Below are 6,766 nucleotides of genomic sequence, written 5' to 3'. Positions count from 1 at the left end.
ACTAGTACAACCACTCTGGAAAAAAAATTGGAGGCTACTTAAAAAGCTAGACATCAATCTACCATTTGATCCAGCAATACCACTCTTGGGGATATACCCAAAAGACTGTTACTCCAGAGGCACCTGCACATCCATGTTTATTGCGGCACTATTCACAATAGCCAAGTTATGGAAACAGCCAAGATGCCCCACCACTGACGAATGGATTAAGAGAATGTGGTATCTATACACAATGGAATTTTATGCAGCCATGAAGAAGAACGAAATGTTATCATTCGCTGGTAAATGGATGGAATTGGAGAACATCATTCTGAGTGAGGTTAGCCTGGCCCAAAAGACCAAAAATTGTATGTTCTCCCTCATATGTGGACATTAGATCAAGGGCAAACACAACAAGGGGATTGGACTATGAGCACATGATAAAAGTGAGAGCCCACAAGAGAGATATGAAGATGGTTAAGACACCTAAAAATTTAGCTAGCATTTGTTGCCCTCAGTGCAGAGAAATGAAGCAGATACCTTAAAAGCAACTGAGGCCAATAGGAGAAGGGGACCAGGAACTAGAGAAAAGGTTAGATCAAGAAGAATTAACCTAGAAGGTAACACATATGCACAGGAAATTAATGTGCGTCAACTCCCTGTATAGCTATCCTTATCTCAACTAGCAAAAACCCTTGTTCCTTCCTATTATTGCTTATACACTCTCTTGAACAGAATTAGAGATAAGGGCAAAATAGTTTCTGCCACATATGAGGAGGTGGGGGGGAGAGGGAGGGGGTGGGGTGTGTGGTAAGGGAGGGGGTTGGGGCAGGGGGGAGAAATGACCCAAGCATTGTATGCACATATGAATAATAAATAAATAAATAAATAAATAAATAAAATTTAAAAAAATTACAATTACCCAATACAGTGTTTCAAGTTTTTTTCCTTTTCATTGCATCATCCTGCAGCCTTCACCATGCCACACCTTTCTGAAGTTTGGCACATGCTGGAGATTGGAGGGCAGAAGGAGACAGGCACCCTTTTAGCAAAATAATGTATGGGAGCCAGTCTTGCAGAGGTTAATTTTGGCAGTCTAGAAGGTCTCACAGCCTTTTTAATAACCATCCTGAAGCTAGACTAGAGAATACATGGTTCTTCAAAGCTTATTATCTATTTCCCTTCCTCATACCATATCCAGAGCCCACACCAGAGGAAATTAATGATATTTGGATAGGAGGCAAAGTGAAATACATAAACTGAAGGGCCTTGGGAAGAAAAAGAAAAAGAGGACCCAAAGAAAAGAAATTTCTTTGCTGACCATGACAGATGGCTAGATAGAGACACCAAATTAAGTCCCTGCATCTATCAAAAAGCACAGGAGTGAGGATATCCAGAATACAGTGAGAAAGTCATTCCAAACTATTCACTGCTCTTTGTAATGCCTGGGTTGGAATAGCCTACTCAAATTCAGAGAGACTTTTGTAGTACTATACTGTGAAGTATAGTAAGATATTAAGGTCTTTGGATATTGGAATGTACACTCTACCTATAAGTGTTAGGGTACACAGGTGGTCATTCTTGGAGAGTCTGACTTAACAGGTCTAAAGGAATGTCTAGGCATCTGTACAGTTTTAAATATTCACGTCCAATATTGATATACAACCAATGCTCAGATTTATTTTATTAATTTTTTCTTTCAACCTGCCCAAGTTCTTGCTACTCTAGCTTTCACCACCCAAGTTCGCTCCTCACTTTGTGAGAAAAGACACCCCTTCGCCAAGTTATCCTCCCTTCCTCAGGGTACTTGGTTCAGCAAATATTTGGGGAGACAGGAAAGCAGAGAGTAGGTTATATTTCATCCCCTAATTGTCCCTGTGGCTTGGTGCTTTATGGAGGGTCCAACGGTACCTTATGGCCAAAGGAGGAAAAAGTGTCTGGCTTTTGTCCCAAAAAAGAAAATGCACAGATCTGTGCTTTGTCACAACCCCTTTTTCTAGCTGTCTGAACTTGGGTAAGTTGCTTAGTGTCTTTGAACCTCAGTTTGATCGTCTGTTAAAGAGAGATAAAGATGACTGCTAAAATGACCAAATCCAATGGCAACAATAAACCTATCAAATGAATTTCAAGCTCTATTTGACCCTTTGACCATTTCTGCTTTCTTGAGCCACTTTCTCTACCTACTTTTGGGATATTTCTCTCTCTCTCTCTCTCTCTCTCTCTCTCTCTCTCTCTCTCTCTCTCTCTCTCCCTCTGTCTCTCTGCCTCTGTGGCTAGTCTTTTCCAGCCTCATTTGCTGAATTCTTTTTACCTCCCAACTTCTCACCATTGAAGTGCTCAGGATTCACAGACCTTTTTCTCTTAGCTGGCCATACTTATATCCTAGAGAGAGCTAACCTTTATCTTGAATTCTAAATTCTTATTCAAATTGCTTACTCAACAACTTTATTGGATATATAACAGATATCTCAAACTTAATATATCAAAACCAAACTCTTTTTTTTTTTTTTTGGTGGTACTGGGGTTTGAACTCAGGGTCTCATGCTTGCTAGGCAGGTGCTCTTGCTGCTTGAGTCACTCCGCCAGGCTCTCAAAACCAAACTCTTCATTTTCCTACCAAACTTACTCTAGTCTATAATCTTCTATGTTTTAAGAAGTAACATCTCCTGTTGTTTCCATTCTCAAACCTACAGCCTTTAAAAAAATTTCACTTCACATTTTCAATCTGTCAGCAATTCTGCTGGCTCTATCTTAAATTGTATCCGTATCTGGCCTCCTGGTTGAATTCTCCACCAACTCTGCCATTATCTTTCTCCTTTGCTATTGAAATTAAGGAGTGACTGGCCGTCTCTCACCACTTTGCTCCATCGTAGTCTCTCCCAAAATGCATCCAAAGACATTGGTTTTCTGGTCAAAATTCTCCAATGCTTTCCATTCTCATTGAAATAAAATTACCAGATGTTCCCATGGCCTTCCTATCAGAGTTTACATGGCATGTTTCTTTTCTAGTGTTTCCTTAACCTCATATATCATTCAACATATTGATCACCCCTTTCCATACACACTGTCCTCTGTGTTGGTTCTCAAACATGCCACACATGCTCCTGCCTCAGAGTCTTTGCACTGCCTAGCCTTCTTCCAAGAACAATCCCCTGTATATCTATAGTCTATCAACTTACTTTATTATTGCCTTGAAAATTACCTTATCATTAAGTGCTCCCTTGGTCTTTTCTATAAGACAGAACACTATTCCAACTCCCATGACACTTTATTTTCTTATCTAGTTTTATTTTTCTTTATAAAATATATCACCAATTATCATAGCTATATATTTACTTGCTAATTTTTTATTTATTGTCATTTGAAATTAAGCATATGAAAATAGCTGTATCCTTAACATCTAGAAAAGTACCTGTCACATAGTATAGGGCTTAATAAATATTTGTTAAATGAATAAACACATGAAAGTATTGAGTAACACAATAAATGAGATAATTCACGAGAAAGGTTTGGTGCATGCATGGCAATTATTAAATATTCAGTAACCAGTCATTTCCTCTCCACTTCTAGCTTTCCTCTCTCCCCCAGATATTTTTTGAGTTTCTATAATCCATTCTGTTGAATGATGGTGATAGGAAATATCTCAGCTACAAGGAACTTATATTCTAGTTGCTATGTGCTAGTAAGAGATAGAGGGCTATAAGAAATAACCACCAAACAACATGGTTAAGAACTACAAAAGAGACACTGCACTGTGAAAACACAAACAAGGGACAGCTGGAGAAGGAATCACAGAGCAGTGATATTTAAGCTGAGTCTTGGTGCATATGTAGGACTTTTAATGCAGTAAAGGAAGAAGTATACTCCATTCAAAGGAACCTAAAGGGAGGTACAGAAACATGAAAATGCCACCCCCAGCCCACTGTGACAGCTTCTTAGTTCCTTGTGTAAGAGAAAAAATAGCAATATAAAATGAAGAGAAAACACAGAAATCAAAACCTACTTATTGGCATCTCTCCCGGTCCCACACTTGGGTCTGGGGTATCAAATTTTTCTGAGTTCGTATACCATCTATGGTTCTTGTGGTTTTTAACAATAGTAGGTAGTGCTCCCCTTAGACGACTGAGAAAAGTAAGGTGAGAGGAGCTTAAATGGCTTGTCTAAGGCCACTGAGCATGCTGACACGGGGTCTATGGTTAGAACTTGACTCCTGCCTGGTTAGCAACCTCTGCAATCTGAAGTGAAAGGGAAATAATTGTCTTCTCCAAGTAGTTAAAAACACTTCCAGAACTATTTTCTAGATCTAAGGAGTTCATGTTGCTTTTTATTCTTTTTTAAATTAACTTAAATTATACAAAAGTTTCATTGTGATATTTGAATACACTCATCTAAATGTACTTTGATCTAATTGGTCATATCTAACTACCATTTACTGAGAATGTGTCCTGCATTTGTTATTCCACCAGTTTTTGTAGTAACTGTATGGTAAGTGACGTTGTCAATGTCATCATTGTTTTTGTTTTTATAAGTGGGAGAATTACCATTTTAGTAAATCTCCCAAGTGACTGATTCGTCCAAACTCAAAAAAAAAGGCAGTGCCAGACTTTAGAGTCAAGTTTGCTTGGTGCCAATATCATTTCTTCTGCTCTGTTATCCTTCTGAAGTGAGATCTTTCCAAACGCTCATGTCCATCTACTTGTGCTTCCTCTGAGTTCTATATGGCAGAGTACAGCATTCTTGGCCTTGAACATGTTACACAGAATTGTTTGCTCACTGGAAATTTCATCCTCTATTGTAATTTTATATTTATATTTATACATTTCTCTAGCCAAGTTATACCACATGGACTCATGTACTATTTTTCTGCTTTAGTTGTCATATAAGCATGGTCATATGAATCATTCTCATGTATCCAATTATAACATTGCTAAATAGGAAAAAATGACCACCAATGGTAAAGTTATCCTAGTCAATATGATTCGTCTTTGTAAAACCATAAACAAAATCAGGAAGAAATTTTTTTCAAGCATTTTTGCTGACAGCTCTTGTGTAACCCTGTAATGACAAAGAGAAAATGAAACATTTCTTAATCAACATATATCCCTTCTTAGACAAAGAAAATATTACAATCCTACACATCATGGATTTGCCTTCAATTTGGTCCTTCTGTGGAAGGCTCAACCATACCTCCATTCCTCAGAATTTCTTTTTGGTTCATAACTTTGGAGATGTGGTGGTGGTTAGGGGTGAATGTAGGGCAGTCATGTTAGGCCCAGACAGACACCTTTCCCCTCACAGGTGACTTACTAGAAACTCTCCACCCCACCCTTCAGTCTAATAGTGGTGACTTGCTTTTCTATTGCCTCCAGACACTAGTGGTCAATAGATTAGCTGATGGATCCACTGGAAAGCAATTAGACAAACTGTCCTTCTTTGAAGAAAATATAAGTAGATGCAGACTTCAAGAACTAAATGAGACTCAGCTTTGCCCACACTGACTCTCTGTAGCCCTGGGAGGTACCGGAGCAACATCTCGGGTAGAGGTACCAGGCTGGTGCCCGACAGGTTCAGCTCCTCCAGCGAGCTCAGGCTTGAGAACTCCTCAGCTCCTGCCCACTTGAGCTTGGGTTGCCTTACAGGTCCAGGACCTGCAGGCCTCCTAGTGCTCAGAAGCCATGGGGCGCCAGCTGGGGGAGACTGAAGATTGGCTAGTGACAGGTGTGTAAGGCCTGCCACCCCTGTGAAGGCACCTGGGCCAATGGCAGCCAGAGGCTGCCAGGCTCAGGTAGCACAGGGGTAGGTCTTGGAGATTGGGCACAGCACGGATTGGTTCCAGGCCAGGTTCAGGTTCTGAATGCAGGGCGCAGGCAGGCCAGCCTGTGCGGGGTAGGGGACCAGGAGGTGAATGAGGTTATTGGAGAGGTCCACGTGCAGTGCCCGGCCGTGGCTGTGTGTAGTGAAGGCAGATATTGAGGCCTCCCCAAGCCGATTGTGGCTAAGGTTCATGTCACTTAAGGGGAGCGCTCAACTGGCAGGGCTGTCAGATCATTGTGGCTGAGGTTGAGGGACTCCAGGTAGTGAAGGCTGGAGAAGGTGGTGGGGGAGATGCTGGTGAGCAAGTCATAGCTGAGCTCCAGGCCAGCCAGTGTAGTATAGTCCAGCCCTGCCAACACCAACTCATTCACTGTTAGAGGACAGGTCCAGACGCACGTGTCCAGAGGGATGGGCAAGGGCACAATGTGGGGGCCCAGGCCACTGCAATCCACTTGAGGCAGACTGAAGCTGCAGAAGAGACCGAATGTCTCCACCTTGCACTGACACCTGGGGAAGCATGGCCGGGTTGTCTGGGCTCCACTCACAGCTGGAAGTAGTAACAGTGGCAGCAGAGGGGGATACAGCATGGTCAGGGCTGACTGTGGCTGGTCCAGCCCATGTCCTGCTGGTCTCTGCTCTGGTGTGGAGGTTCTTTTGTGGGATTTCCATCTTTCCTTCCCCAGATGAGCTGTTGTGGAGTGAGAAGTATTCAACCTCCCCTGTTGTTTAGTCTTCATCCTATATTTAAAACTATTTACTTTATACCATAGTAGGTTTTTAAACATTGTATTTATATTTTTATTTATTTATATTTCATTGATTTAATGTTTTTAAACATTATTTTTATTCAACTTTTAAATTTGGACTTGTATCTTGGCTGTCTTGATTTAATGTTCAAGAAGTTGTGTGTCTCAATGGAATTTTATGCAGCCATGAAGAAGAATGAAATGTTATCATTTGCTGGTAAATGGAT

General features: G+C 41.0%; 1 pseudogene; it reads right to left on the bottom strand.

The window, feature by feature from the left end:
- Positions 1-5,358: 5,358 nt before the first annotated feature.
- LOC109688002 (tsukushi-like) lies at positions 5,359-6,447 on the bottom strand (annotated as a pseudogene).
- Positions 6,448-6,766: the final 319 nt, after the last annotated feature.

This window comes from Castor canadensis, chromosome 2 (genome assembly GCF_047511655.1).
Source record: "Castor canadensis chromosome 2, mCasCan1.hap1v2, whole genome shotgun sequence".
Lineage (NCBI taxonomy): Eukaryota > Metazoa > Chordata > Mammalia > Rodentia > Castoridae > Castor > Castor canadensis.
The sequence above is the reverse complement of the archived record's forward strand: the minus strand, read 5'-3'. Positions and strand labels throughout refer to the sequence as shown.